Source organism: Gracilinanus agilis, chromosome 2 (assembly GCF_016433145.1).
Source record: "Gracilinanus agilis isolate LMUSP501 chromosome 2, AgileGrace, whole genome shotgun sequence".
Taxonomy (NCBI): domain Eukaryota; kingdom Metazoa; phylum Chordata; class Mammalia; order Didelphimorphia; family Didelphidae; genus Gracilinanus; species Gracilinanus agilis.
The window spans coordinates 459,678,407-459,694,941 of NC_058131.1; the positions used below are offsets into that span (position 1 = coordinate 459,678,407).

Consider the following 16,535-nt stretch of genomic DNA (forward strand, 5'->3'; position numbering starts at 1 on the left):
AAGGTGTCTCAGAGGCATTATAGAAATGTTTTCAATGCTTCTTTTTTGTTGAATATTCAGTTTTTTCATTAACAATTAGGCTCAAGTTTGCAAGGTAGGTCATCTTGGGTTACATCTTGAGCTTCAATGTTCTTCAGAATATTGAATTCTGCAGAATTCCATTACATCTTACATTTTCTGGAAGGTGCAAAATTGTTGTGTTATTTGAATTTTCTTTCTTTTTATGTTCAGACTCTTTAGGCCTGTGTTAACAAACCTATGGCACACCTTCCTGAGGGGACTGCTCTCCTCCATGCACCTGAAGACATTTCCCACATGATCCATCCTTCTGTCCAGCAGCTCTCTGGGAATGCTTCCTCCCTCCCCTGTCTGGGGTAAGGTGGGGGTTTCACATGTAGTTTGAGGATTGCAGTTTGGACACTTCATCTCTAAAAGGTCTGCCATCACTGCTGTAGGCTCTTCTGACTCATCAGATGTTAATTCATTTTCCATGTCATACAATATTTATTAGGAGGTATACTGAATTTTACCCATTATTGAGGCCATATTTCCTTTTGTTTTTGACACTATCACTATTAGTTTAATTCAGTCTTCTCTCCCTCCTGCTTATATTCTTCTGTAGATAATTTTCTGACTCCTTCCCTTTTGATTGTGGTTTTCCTCTGGTTTACACAAGTTTTCTTAGCTTTCTGTCACACTGGACAAGTCACATTTTACCAGCCTTGGTCTTTGCTCCAAATGACCTCTGAGTGTAGGGGCAGGAAAGGAAGAAATGGCCCCAGATTGAGTTAGGCTCTTTCCCTCAGGTTTAATGGAGTGCCACTTCAGCCCATGTGCACACCTTATTCACTTCCTTATTCATCTTGGTATCTCAGTTCTCTGCCTGAGCTCTTTTGCAGCAGAATGCTTCTGTATTGTCATTCCACCCAGGCCAAACTTTTGTCTTTTGCACTGGGAGGATAGATGGGGCAAGAGTTGATTTCTATTGCAATCCCAGTGTCTGGGCTTGTAAGTCTGCAACTGGGAGTGTGGCAGCCGGCAGGGTAAAGGGTACAAATGAACAAATTAGGGACTAATAATTAGCCTTCTCCATTCTTAGTTCATCGAATTATCACTTTGTTTGGAATCTTGGTGATCTAGACTATGGCGACTATTGAAAGTCTTTGATCTCTGGTACATAATTCTTATTTTGGAGAGGTTGGAGAGGTCATGAGTATCAGAGAAAATGTCTACTTCTCCAGCTATTTGGCCATACTAGAATCCAAACACTCAGCTAAATGCTGGGGACTAAAAGAGAAAAATGAGATAGTCCTTGCTCTCAAGGAGCTCAGATTCTCACTGGGAAAGAAAACACATATAGTTTTAACTGAAGGGTTGATGGAATGGTCTTTTCATTTTTATGGATGAGGCAATGATAATAACAATGAGTATGGGAATGAATCTGACCTAGATACATTTTTCCAGGCATCTCTAATTGATCCTATAACTAACAGGCTGGCATTATCAAAATTAGTCCACTATGCTGACTCTGAGAAGAAGATGGAGATAAGCCAAACGTGCTTATCTTGGCTATAAAAACCTGAGGCACCTGTTGTGGGCATAAATCTTGCAAAAGAGTAAACATCATTTTGGCCTTGAAAGAAACTCTTAAATCTTAAAAATGACTCTGAGGTTGTTCCTTGTTATTGGTCGAAATCTTGATTCCTGATAAACAATCCAAGCTGTGTACATAATATTCTAAATGGATGCTGAGCATCTATTGTTCTATGAATTATAGTTCCCCTAGATTACTATATAAACTTGAAATTTTGCCTACTTAGTGAACTCAGTTTTAATCTGGGTTCCCATATATATGTGTATGAATTCTCTCTCTCTGAGGAAATAAATATAACTGCCATGGAAACTTTTCTCTTTGATAATTTTTTTTAGGGTTGGCATGGATGAGTAGCAGGACAAAAGTCAAAGTCTTAGAATTCATCCTCAAAAAGTTTAGCATGAGGACAGATGGTAATTCTTAGGGAGGTGGAGAGGCCTGAGCCAAATACTATTGGGAAGGAGGAATTGGAGTCAATGGTTAGAGTGGAAAAGTTGCTCTTAGATCTTTCTTGCAAGGATGGAAAGAGGACTTCATTAGGAACTAGACCAAGAAGTCAGTTTCCAAGATTTGTTATTACGATGAGATTGAATAGAACTTGTTTCAACAGAGATTCTTGTGGATACTGATCCATAACATCCACACTATGAATTTTGAGCAAGCATGCCTTATTCTTGATATCCTGGGACTTGGGAGGAATTAAATGGGGGAGTAGGCTAGAATTTTTGGGAAATATTTATTCAAGAAATTTATGTGAATGGTTGCTAACAGTATAGTTAATTAATTCAGTGTCCTTGATGTGCCTTGCTACTGTTTTTTTTTCTAGTTCAGAATTTAATTTTTTAAACACAGCAAAGATTTTCCAAAATCACCAACATTGTAACGTTCTCTACTAAAATTTTCTACCACTGCCATCTCTTTTTTGTTATAAATTATAATAAATATGCTTATCCAAGAGAAATAAATTCTCAAATTAGTTATGTCCAAAAATCTGTCTCATTCTTTTTTCCACCTCCCTCCCGCCCTTTTGCCTCCCCAAGAAGGCAAGTAATATTATATAGAACATATCTTGTCATATAATACATATTTTTCTGTTCATTATGTTGTGAAATTTATAATTAGATAAAAATTCACAGAGGAAATAAATTGAAGAATGTTAGGTTTTAATCTGTATTCAGACTCTATTCCTTCTATAGTTGTAGATATTCTTTTTTATCTGGATGTTTGGAGTTATCCTGGATCCTTGCCTTGTTGAAAATAGTTGTCATTCACAGTCGAACCTCATATCTTATTGTTGTTACTATGTACAACATTCTCCTGGTTCTGCTCATTTCATTTTTATCACTTCATATGAGTCTTTTCAGGTATTTTTTGCAATCATGTTGTTTGTCATTTCTCATGGCACAATAAGTATTCCATTAGAAGCATGTACCACAAATTGTTCAGCTTACCCTGTTTTCATTAAAATCTCATTACTGATGATTTCATGTGTCAAATCTGGTTTGATTCTTAAGAGGATATAATGGAAGGACTTGTTATTCAATTACTTGAATACCTGGTAACCTCAGAATAGAACCCAAGAAGTAGTGAGGGGTCCCTTAGTTATGTGAAAAGCTATTTGTTTCCACACATATACCATATAAGAAAAGGTGGTAATTCTCAGTGTAGCACAGACCACAGTCTTATTATTATGTATTATAAATTATATATACATATATAATTATAGTATTATGAACTTTAGTAGTCTTTAAGGAAATTCTGGGTACACAGAATCAGGGATGTTTTGAGGCAGTTCTTCTGCCAGCACGTGAGAATCAATTGTGAAAATTTCAAAGTGAGGGACAGCTAGGGGGCTTAGTGGATAGAAACCCAAACTCGGAGATAGGAGGTCTTGGGTTCAAATCTGAGATCAGACGCTTGCTAGCTGGTGTGACCTTAAACAAGTCACAACCTTAATTGCCTAACTTTTAACAGTTTTCTGCCATAGAAATAAAACATCAATACATAGTATTGATTCTAAGACAGAAGATGAGGGGAAAAAATCTCAAAGTGAGCATTTATACCTCAGGAATTGGCAAATGCTACAAATCAGGGGTTTTATTTATTTATGTTATTGTTTTGTTGATTGTCTAGACTTTAACAAGTGATGGAGAAAATGTTAATAATTCAGATTAAGTGTAAAAGGTGTTATGTGGGAAGTCCCGAGTTCAAATATGACTTTAGATATTTACTCTCTGTATGACACTGAACAATTTACTTAACCAATATTGCCTGGCCCTGAACACTCTTATGTCTTAGAATCAAAATATTGATTCAAAAACAGAAGGTAAGGGTTAAAAAAAAGTGTGTCTGCATACATTTCCCCCCCCTAGGGAGTTGTTTTTTAAGCATTTATCTTCACAACAGAATAGAACCATGCAATGTTAGAATTCAAAGGGATTTTAGAGATGGTTTTGTTCAATGCTTTCACATTAGAGACAAAATCTAGGACCCATAGAGGTCAACTAATTTATCCAAAATCACATAGCTGTAACTATTCCTAGAGGAAAAAAATTATGTGGGGATGTAGATTCTGTAAAGTGAATAACTCTTGGGTGAACACTAATCCTTGTTTTATATGAAAAGCTATGAATTGTTCCATATTGGGATTCTAGAGGAATTAAGTGGAGAGTGGACTAGAACTTTTGGAGATATTCATTGAAGACTATGTGAGTGGGTGCCAAGAATATGGTTGATTAATTCACTGTCCTTGATTTGCCTTGCTATCCTGTTTTTATTAACTTCCCATTACTCATGATTTCATATGTCATTAAAACTTTAAGTGAGAGGAGAGAATGTAGGAGTCTTTGTATCTTCTGATGCCCACATATTCTTTTTTTTCTCTTTCCTTTTTTGAATTGAAAATTTTTATTTAATTAATTGATTTAGAATATTTTCTCATGGTTACATGATTTATGTTCTTTCCCTTCCTTCAACCCCCACCCCCTTAGTCAACAAGTAATTCCACTGGGTTTTACATATGTCATTGATCAAGACCTTTTTTCCATACTATTAATATTTGCATTAGGGTGATCACTTAGTGTCTATATCCCCAATCATGTCCCCATAGACCCAAGTGATCAAACAATTGTTTTTCTTCTGTGTTTCTACTTCCACAGTTCTTTCTCTGGATGTGAACAGCGTTCTTTCTCATAATTCCCCCAGAATTGTCCTGGATTATTGCAGTGCTGCTAGTAGAGAAGTCCATTATATTTGATTGTGCCATAGGGTACCAGTCTCTGTGTTCTTCTGGTTCTGCTCCTTTCACTCTGCATCAATTCCTGCTCCTTTCACTCTGCATCAACTCCTGGAGGTTGTTCCAGTTCACATGGAATTCGTCCAGTTCATTATGCCTTATAGCACAAAAGTATCCCATCACCAACAGATACCACAATTTGTTCAGCCATTCCCCAATCGAAGGTCATCCCTTCATTTTCCAATTTTTTGCCATAAAAAAGAGCATGGTTACAAATATTTTTGTACAAGTCTTTTTCCTTATTATCTCTTTGGGTATCAACCAGGCAGCGGTATAGCTGGATCAAAAGGCAGACAGTCTTTTAAAGCCCTTTGAGCATAGTTCCAAATTGCCATCCAAAATGGTTGGATCAATTCACAACTCCACCAGCAATGCATTAGTGTCCCAATTTTGCCACATCCCCTCCCACATTTATCACTTTCCTTTGCTTTCATTTTAGCCAATCTGCTAGGTGTGAGGTGGTACCTCAGAGTTGTTTTGATTTGCATTTCTCTAATTACAAGAGATTTAGAACACCTTTTCATATGCTTATTGATAGTTTAGATTTCTTTATCTAAAAATTGCCTATTAGTGTCCCTTGCACATTTGTCAATTGGGGAATGGCTTGATTTTTTTGTACAATTGAATTTCTGTGCTACCTTTTATCTAATGACTTAAGTGTACAAATACTTTGTACTCTTTCAGCTTGAGGTCCCCTCAAAAAAAACTGGAGGTAGAAACCTAGAACATTATAGTTTTGAAAATTAGATTCAAAGCCAGGATGAGATGGGCATAACCTAGGCCAGTGATGGTGAACCTTTTAGAGACCAAGTGCCCAAACTGCCAACTCTCATGCTGCATGTGAGCCCCTTCAACTTATCCCAGATAGGGGAAGGAGGAAGTGCTCCCATTGGGTTGTTGGGCAGAGGAGCAGGTGATGGGAGAAATGTCCTCAGGCATGCATGGAGAGGGGGAGGGGAGTAATCAGGCACACATGCCATAAGATTGCCTACATTATCTTAGACATACTGATTTTACACATTTGTAACTCCTGTATGTTATTACCTATCTGAGGCTTTGAGTCTTTGCTATAAAACATATGATTTGATTTACTCTCAAATGCCAAAGAATCCATTGTTGTGTCATTGAGAAGAGTGTTGCCACTGTTTCTCCCATGTATAGTTTTTGCCTCCACATCACTAATTTCCATTATCTTTCCCTTTGTAAGACATTTCCCTAGTGCTTTTTCAAAGGTCCTGTTGGGACTGCTTACACTATAAACTCATGTATATCCTTCTGGGAGCTGTCAGTCCCTCCAGTGAGTTACTCTATACATATCCATTCTGGGTGACACTTGTCTATCCCCACCCCCTTTTAATTTTCCTTTCAGGGTGGCCCACTAAACAGTCTAGGGGACTTTAATTTTTCTGACATTATATGATTACCAATGGAGTACATGGGCTGTCTGTGAGTATAGTTAAGAGAAGACTAATTACAAAATGAATGCCTATAGAATTTCTGGCATTAAAAACATGCATTTATAAAAACTGACATTAAAAATGTCCTTTGTTGCCTACAAGCTCACATTTAATGATAAGCCTTTGACAGCTGCCTATTTTGCCCACTTTTATTCCTATCTCTTCTAGGATATTTATTAAAATGTCTCAATCTGCAAAACATAGAAGCAACTTTTTTTCCCCATACTCCTTTCCTTACCTTCTACTGTAGGAATAAGTTAGGGATAGTCTGGTTTTCTAGTGTTAGTTGAAAGAAGGGAATTTTAAGATAAGCCCTGGGAAAGGATTCTGAGTAAGAAAAGGATTGAGGGTCTACAACTGAAAATAAATGAACTTCACTTCCTTCTTGGACTTTTTCTGAGTTGGGAGTAGGTTTTGTCTCTGCCTATAATTCCCATCAAGCTGAAGGAGGGTTTTTCTTCTGAGAGATTTTCCATGGAAGGTCAGGATTTTGTGGAGAAGTCTTTGGCATCCAGGTAGAGGATTTACTTGGAGGAAACCAATTTCCTTGAATCCAGTTTTCATCTGACAGTGGTCCAGCTGCCGAAATTCCTATTGGTTAAGGTAATCCAAAGCTTTCCATCTATAACTTTGGTTACTTAGTACAGCAGCCAAACCTAGGTTTTTTTTTCCATTTCTTTCTTATTAATTATTGGTAGTAAGTTTAGATTAAGTAAGATAGCTTGGGAAAGGGTCTAGATAGCATAGGGAGGATATGGCCCATGGAAGAAACAGAAGATTTCCCTACGCAGGGAACATAGAAGTTGGGTGGAGGTAGTGTGAATAGATTTAGGGTCATACTTATCTAGTTAACTTTATTCCTTTTTTGTTAAACTTTTTTCCCAAGATAAAGGGTTTGGTGCTTAATTGGCCCTGAGGAGTTCCTAGGTGGATTGTAACATCTGATATCCATCTAGGATACTTCCATAATACACTACCTCCATTATGGACCTCTGTAACTTTCAATTCCCAACCTTAACTTCTGAACAATTAGCATAGGAAATCTTCCTCTTAAAATTTTACTACATATTTATATTTCATTTTATAAAATTTAAATTTTATTAAATATTCATGGAACTTGGTTTCCTCCTTGCTTAAACAGGAATGATTGAATTCAATCCAATTCTTAAATTGGAAATAAGTACTATATACAAGCTGAGTGTTTTGTTGGCATTTCCTCCTGCTTCCATCTTAAAGCTTAACTTTAAGATTTAAATATCTAAAATATAATTTTAACTTTGGGTGTAAACAGTGTCTAGCAAGGTGTGAGCTGATTGATATCAATCACTCCATGTTGCCTGGGCTTTTACAGTGAGAGATTTTTATAAACGGCCTTAAGGTAGCTGTAGCTACAATAATCCCTTGTAGTTCAATTGCCTGCTCAGTGATCAAATATGCTTTTGGAAAGCCTGCCCTCCACTTGAGTGCTAGCCTCTGGCTTATAGAGAAGAACACAGTCCCATGCAAAGGCTTCTAACAAAACATGTTGGACTCACCATTATAGAAGCTGTCAAAGGTGACTGGCAGGTGTGACACATGGCAGTCTCCCCAAAGCAGCATGAAATGTCTTCTGCTGCCAAGTCATTGACTTCATTTCAGATACTGACGAGCAGCTTACTGAATGGGCTTTTGATAAGCTCTGTTCTCTCTTGGCTCGCCCCAGAACACAGGCGGCTTTGTAACTGAACCTTCAGAATGTTAGTGTGGACACCTGCAATGCCTTTCAGCACTGTTATTTCCTGATCGCCTCCTGGAGCAGTCTTGGCCATTTCCTCTGTTGAACAGAAAGCAGGTTATAAGCAGGAGCCATGAACCCTGAAGTCACTCTTTCTCAAAATGAGAAGCTGAGTTAGTTCCCGAGGCATGTACAAAAAATGAAATTTTCTGGCTTTTTGGCATAGCAAAATAAAGAGAGCCCTGGGTTAGAATTCCAAGCTCCAGGTTTGGAGTCTTGATTGTGTGACATGGGACTTGTCACTCTATCTCTCTAAGTTTTCTTTCTCATAAACTGGTGATAATATTACTTGTCCTTCCTGTTTCTTGGGGAATATGATAAAAAGTAAGTTTATAAATATGTTTTATATTTAATTATTTAAATTTTTCCAATTATATATGAAAATAATTTTCAATTAGTTTGAAAAATTTGAGTTTCAAATTCTCTCCTTCCTTTCTCTCTCTTTCATTGAGAAAACAAGTACTTTGCTATAAGTAATATATGTGTAGTCACACAAAATTTATAAATCTTAGAGCATCATATAAATATTATGTAAACACATATGTAAATTATACAATATATGTGAAGAAATCCTTTGTAACTCATGTACATATTATCTAACATAGATCATACAAGCATTCATGCATGTAATAGAGGAAAAAACACTGGACTTAAAGTCAGAAGACTCATTTCAAGTCCTGGCCCTGCCACTGTATGCCATAGGAAAATCATCTCACCTTAATAAATCTTGTTTTCTTTATCTATTAAGTTAGTATTATATAAATGGAGATTTTGAACCTTGGACTTCATCCCCCAGAAGTCCCTTAGTATTTCCCAAAATTCCCTTTAATCTCTCCTGTGCCTCTATGTTTGCATGGTCAAGTTATTGTTTTATAAGTTCTGTAGCTCTCTCCTTCACGAGTGGGGCTGAAGTTAGCTTAGTACCTTTTCACTCTTTTTTTTTTGAAAAAACAACAACACTTTTTTGTTAGTTTATTATTAAATAAAACTTTATAAAATAGAATACTTAGTTATTGAATATTTTCATCTTCACAGTATAATCCTACATAGGATTATTGCAAAGATAACATAATGGATTTGTAAATGCTTTGGAAAACATAAAGCACTATACAAATGTGTGACATTAGTATTATCATATTTTATAATTTGTTGTTGTTTGGTCATTTCAGACATGCTCAACACATCATGACTCCTCATGGGATTTTCTTGGCAAGATGCTGGAGTGGTTTGTCATTTCCTTCTCCAGCTCATTTTACAGAAGAAGAAAGGAAGCAAACAGTTTTAAGTTACTTGTGCAGGTAAGGGTCTGAGGTTGGATTTGAACTCACATTTTCCTTACTTCAGGTCCAATCACTCTATCCACTGTGCCACCTAGAACCCCTATGTTTTAAAATATAATATTATAATTGCTATATTGTCATTATTATTATTATTATTGCACATTCTACAGTTGTATTCAAAAAATTAAATTTGTAGATGTCTTTATTCCCTGTCTTATCCTGATGGGGCAATGGCCCTTGGTTTTCAAGGATAACACTAGTACAGTGTAAACTTTGATTGCCTCTACCAAGCTAGAAAGGCTCTGAGTGTCAGCCAATGTCTGTTGTCTGACACTAAGATGGAAGAGCAATGAGTACTAGACTATCAGGGTAAAATGACTTCCCACTGTCACATACCAGGAAGTGTCTGTGGCTGCATTTGAACCCAGGACCTCCCGTCTCTTGTCTGGCTCGCCAAGCTTTTGGGGGTTAAATTTATTGGTGGGAGTTTGATGAAAATTGTAGAGATCAATTTGATAAACCAGCAACACATTTATTATTGAGGAGAAGTTTGGATAGGAGTAGGAGGAAGGAAATAGGAGAGCATAGCTCTTAAATTTTATACTATATCTAAATTCCAAAACCCTGTACCAAAAGTTCTTAAAAAACCGTAAATCTAAGGATCTTCTTACCTGGCAAAACAGGCCTATCTCACCTACTCTGTCTAACTACCACTACATTAACTATCTAACTAATAAAAATAAGCCTTTATCTCCTCTAATCTCCTCAAATGGTATTTGAATCCAAACTGTCAGAAGTCAACTGCCAGATCCTCTTGACAGAGAGAGACCATCCCAGAAACCCCAGAACTCCTGCTCCCTGAGAAGCCAGAGAAAAAGAGAGTACTCTCTTAACTGAAACCTATCCTTATAAAATCTGCTCTTAAAGAGACAGAATGAGATTAAGTAACTCCCTCTAACATAGAAACTCTGTTCTTAATGAAACAGAGTGAAATTAAGAAAGAATCCTTTATAGCATGTCCAAGAACTCCCCTCACCACAAGGTTGGTTCCTACATGGCTGATAAGTGCTTATCAACTTAGATTGAATTGATGAATCTTTTGCCCATTGCCAAATGGACTCATGAAATAAAAAGTATGATTTAGTAGTATCATGGAAAAAGTATTGAATTCTTATTCGGAAGATTTAGGCTCACTTATTTTGTGACCTTAGACAAATCATATTCACTCTTTGGAATTTAATTTCCTCATTCCTAAAATGAGAAGCTTAGACAAGATGATCTTTAAAAAAATTCTAAATTCTTACCTTTTGATTTAGTACCAATTCTAAGACATAAGAGCTTTAAGAGATAAACAATTGGAGTTAAGTGACTTGACCAGGATCACTTAGCTGGGAAGTATCTGAGGCTAGATTTCAACCCAGGTCCTCTGGGCTCCAGACCTGGCATGCTATAGGTATACCTGTGTTATCTAGATGTCTCTGCATGATCTTTATAAATATATTTCTCATGCAATGAAGCAGGACAATTCTGAGGGACTTATGAGAAAGAACACTATCCACATCCAGAGAAAGAACTGTGGGAATAGAAATGCAGCAGAAAAAAATATATGATGCATCACATAGTGCTATAGGGATGTGATTGGGGTTTTGATGTTAAAGGATCACTCTACTGCAGATATGAATAATATGGAAATAGGTTTTGAACAATGATACATGTATAACTGTGTAATTTGAATGTTACCCTAAAAATTATGATCCCCAGCAAAACTACAATTCCCAGCACCGTACTCACTTCCTGTTGTTACATGCTGATGTAGACAGGATATAAATTGAGTGCAATTTCATCTCTCATTCTCTCTTTCCTTCCTGTCTTGGCCTTGGTGGAGTGGGGATATTTGAGCAGGTAGAAAAACTTAATCACATGGTTCTATTTTGTCAGAAAATAAACTTTATAAAAATTAATACTTGAAGTATTAGACATTAAATCTTACATAACACAGTGGAACTGCTTGTTGGTTCTGGGAGTGGGAAGGAAATATCTGGGAAGGGGGGTGGAGAATTAAGAACTATGTAAACATGGAAAAATATGCTAAATAAAAAAGGAAAAAATCATTAGAAAGAGCAATAAAATAAAATAAAATAAAAATATACTTCTCATACCCCTTCTGAGCTCTGCACCTGACTCCTGAGCTCTGATAGATAAACATTTATTTTATCTTGCCCCAGGCTAGGTCCCTATATCACTTTCTAGCCATTTCCAAACTATATTATCCTGGATAAGAAAGAGTAAAGAGCGTAGAGTCCATTAATCTTTAACCCTCTGAGGCCACATGTTCCTGTGGATCCAGGCCTGGTTTCTTTGCCTTCCTCATTATTTTTTATTTTATTTTAGGTGAAGGGAAAGTGATAAAAGTAGTGTTCAAGTTTAAGCTAAGACAAGGACTCATCTTATTATGGCTAGTGCTTTGAAGGGACTGAGTTGGGTTTTGAACCTACTCCTCCATAGAAGTCAAGATGTTGTGGGAAGACTTATATACTTGAGGTACTGGGGGAAAATGTTTCTACTTTATTCTTGCTATATCATTGAAGTAAATATCTCTTCTTAAAGATACTTAGTGTTGGGGCAGCTAGGTAGCACAGTGGATAGAGTGCCAGGCCTGGAGTCAGGAGGACCTGGGTTCAAATCTGACTTTGGACATGTCCTAGCTGTGTGAACCTGGGCAAGTTTCTTAACTCCAATTAATTGCCCAACCCTTGCTATAATTCTGTCTTAGAACTGATACTAAGACAGAAGATAAGAGATTAAAAAAAAGATACTCAGTATTAAGGATAAATGGAACTAGGTTGCTAGTTACTCATCCCTAACAATGGTGATGGGGTAAAATACAGCTAGTGGGTACCTGAGATGATGGTAATAGAGAAGAAATACCCACAAACCCCTCTGAGAACCCTAGAACCTAGAGAAATGGATGTAACACTCTGGCTTTGGGAGAAAGGGTCAGAATTCAAAATTCAGTCCTTGCCTTTGAGGACTTTAAAATCTAATGGGGGAGACAACATGTGAACAATATATACCAAAATAAGCTACATATAGGATAAAGAGAAAATAATTAAGAGAGGAAAAGCACTGGAATTAAGAGGGTTTCAGGAAGGCTTCCTTTAGAAGGTACAGTTTTATTTGGGATGGAATGGAATCCAGAGAGGTCAATTCCATCTCACTTTTACCTTTTCCCCTGGCTTCCTTCAAGACTGATCAAAGTCCCCTTTTTGTAGTCAGCCTTCCCCTTTTAGATTACCTTCCATCTACTCTGTACATATCTTGTATGTACCTAATTATTGATATATTTTTCCTCTCAGTAGAATGTATTTTCCTTTTGGACAGGGATTTTTTTTAAGCTTTCTTCCTTTCCACAGCATTTAGCACAAAGCCCAGCAGAGTCAGTGCTAATATAAATGCTTATTGACTGAAAAAAAAGAAAGGGACAGAATTTCTTACTACTATTTACTATAGACACACAAAAGGCTATAGTACCTAAGAACTTACTGGAAAAGGTAACTGAATTACAAGAAGAAATAGACATTAAAAGTATAATAGTTGGGAACCTTAGTATGTCCTTTTTAGTCTGAGACGAATATAACAAAAATACAAATAAGAAAGAAGATAGAAGATAATGACCTTAATGGAATTTTATGAAAGTTTAATATGATAGATCTCTTTAGATTATTGAATGGAGTTACAAACTAAATATTCTAATTCAGATATTTTTATCAGTTGAGAAGTCAATCTGTCAAGGGCACTAAATAAAGAAAAAATTCCTTCCTCAAATTGAAAGGAATGAAAGTCATTGGATTAAATGAAATGATTCTGTATAGGAAGTATATTGGGTTTGATTGAGAAGACTAACTGATGCCTCATGGGCTTTGAATAAAATTGCAAGACAATTCAGGGTCCAGTAGCATTCCTGTGGTGAGCTAGTCCAGTGATGGAAGTAATTCATGCCTAGCCTCTGATGAGAGGATATCACTTGGAGGAAAAGAGAGTATCTGTCTACTTCCCTCCTTGAGCAGAGGATGAGCTTGTGAATTTCAAAAGTGTGTCTTCAATAAGTCCCTAAAGTACTTTCATTTTATGTCATCATGACTTTTCCAGAAACAGTTTGTCTAGACTTCTCCACATGGACAAATGCCATCTGCATGTTTCAGATCTCCAATACAAAATACGAGTGTTATGTTATAGCCTATGATGTCTTTAACCATAATTTAATAAAAAAGTAGCCAGGTGACAGAATAGATAGAGTACTAACTTGGAATCATTTGAAATCAGATTTGAGTTCAAATCCTGCATAAGATACTAACTAGCTGTGTGAACTTGGGCAAGTCATTTAATTCCTATTTGTCTCAGTTTATTTATAAAATGAATTTGTATAATATTTATAATATGATAATATAATATTTATAAAATATTTATTTATAAAATGAAGACAAAATAATACTTATTTTCCATTGTGGTTGTGAGAATCAAATGAAATAAAAATTTTAAAGTACTTAGTAATCCTTAAAGCACCATATAAATGTTAGCTATTATTATTAATGTAGTTTTCCTGTCCATCTCTTTTAATGTATAAGACCATGATTGCTACCTATTTTTTTCTTTTCCTGAAGGATAACATATTCTACTCTAGCCCTTCATTTTTTCCAACTCTTTCTGAATCTTTGTGCTTTCAGTATGTTTCTTGTTAACATTGTGTTAGATTCTACATCTTAATAAATTCTGTCTTTTTTACTTTTTAATTATATACCTAGTAACCACCACCAAAAACCATTTAAACAAATGCATAAAAATTATTGCAAAACCACAAACACTACATTATTTATAATTCATTTAAAATATGTAAATTACAAGTATGCTGGTGCAGACATCCTCTGCTTTTGAGTGCCCTTTGGATTTGTTTTACTTTTTTTTCTCTTGATTTTGTGGTTATTTAAAAACTATATAATCATACTATGTATTATTCTTACACTTATTCTCTTTTATTTTCTTATCTTATATTTTCCTCATTTACTTTACATTTCCAATATTTTTAATTTCTAATAACATAATGTAGTAAATTATATTCAAATATCACAATCTACTCAGCCATTTCTCCCAATTGTGTTATTTCCAGTTATTTTGTCATTACAAACAAAGCTTCCATCAACATTTTCATACATATACAGTTTTTTACCCTTCTTACCTTAGGCCCTAATCCTAGTAATGGGATTCCTAGGTCAATGAGCATAAACAACTTTACAGCTCTTAAAGTATATTTCTATCTTGCTTTCTAAAATACATTTCACAGCTGCTCTAGCAATGTAATATTAGGCCTGTTTATCCATGTCCCTATCAGCATTTAATTTGATCAACTTAACCCATCTGGTTCTCAGTTAAAATACAGAGACATATTTAACTAGATTAGTAGGTAGCAGAGACAATCTATTACCTTAACTATGCCTTTCCAAAACCCCCAAAGGAACTTTTGTTCTAATGCCACAACTCCTCAGGAATGCAGAATTGCCACTATAGTATGATGAGTGTCAAAGTAAGATTTTTGTAGAATATTTATGCTCTCTAAATCATTGTTGTCTCACCAGAAAGTGTTTGGATTATGCGTATTGTAATAGTGAGGCACCAGGGATTTTAATTATTATTTTAAAATGTAACTAAATGGTTTGTGGGTACACTGGGTTGAAAGAGAGACAGGACCAACCAGGATAGGGAGACCAGGGTTTACTGCCAAGCTTTTAACTGACACAGGAATGGTAGTTGGCCCAACAGTCACTAGCAGGCAAAAGGTAAAGTAAAGGACAGTTTAATTGAGGGTAACTAAATAAAGGATGGGATAGTAGATTCTACACTTAAAACTTAGGGGCAAACCACAGGGGGAAGGGAAGGACTTAATTACACTATCCTATTGACCTAACCCAGGCAGGGCCCAAAGGAAGCAGTACTGAAGTCACAGGGAAAACTCCTTCAAACCTGGCTCCAGCCAGGTTTGGTCAGCTCAGTTAAATGGCCTGAGGGTGGCTTTGGGGTCTCACAGTAAATCCAAGGATGGTCACTGGATGCCAAGAGCCAACTCCACCAGGTGATCCAAGGTACCCAGGTGGGGAGAGTGAGTTTGAAATTCTGTCCACCAGATCCCAAACCACTTCCCCACTTGGTGCAGCTCTGTTGTCCACTTGCTGAAAGCCTTCACCTCTCAGGATCCCAGGGAATCTGGATGCAGTTTTTCCCTAACTCTGATATCTCCCAGGGTTAACAACAGTTATGTCCAACCACTAATGGAGTCTCTCTCAGAGCACAAGCCCCCACATCCTGCTCCTTCATTCCATCTTGGAATCCTCCAGCCCTTCCTGCTAGGTCCAACACTATTACTAAATTAATTGCTAAATAACCCTCACAACAGTATGTTCAGGCTTAGATCTATTGCTAGCCTTATGTAGGTATTTGTGGGCCCTTTAAATAACTACAATATCTAAAAAATACAAGATCTACAAGATCTATTCATCTCTAATTTCTTATGCTATCCTATTTTATGTGTAAATTTATTTCATTCATGATTGCTTCTCAGCCTTTTGGCTAAGATCAAGTGTAGTATCCTATTCATGATCATGGTTATGATCATTAATAGCATATTTTTCTCCATCAAAGCCTAATTTTTTTATATTTCTCCCTTAATGCCCTCTTTAGAAAGAGGGAGATGAAGAAAGAGAAGGAATCTGATCAGTACTATTAATCAAATGGTCTCCAACCTTCTATTCCTCCTCCTCTTTCCTCTCTGCTTAGTCATTATTTCCTCTTAATTCTCCTTAACAATATACCCTCTGAAATTGAAGTTCATTTTTTTGTCTATTCTTTCTCAAATTCTGCCTTCCTTCATAAATCTCCTCTCCCATCTTCCTTTCCCTCTCTGTTTCTTTTTTGAATTAATTCATTTTATTTTGTTTATTTTTTGTTACATTTTAAGTTCTGAGTTATCTCCATCTCTCCCTCCCAACCTTGCAATAGAGAAAGCCAATCTATATAAGTGAGACCATATAACACATACTTTTATATATCAGTTCTTTCTCTGGAGGTGAATAGTATTTTCCTTCAT

The 16,535-nt window shown here is 36.2% G+C and overlaps 1 non-coding gene across 1 annotated transcript; it reads left to right on the top strand.

The window, feature by feature from the left end:
* The first annotated feature begins 15,998 nt into the window (after positions 1–15,998).
* LOC123238552 lies at positions 15,999–16,196 on the top strand. The gene has a single exon (XR_006505706.1). It is a non-coding gene; the product is annotated as a U2 spliceosomal RNA (small nuclear RNA).
* Positions 16,197–16,535: the final 339 nt, after the last annotated feature.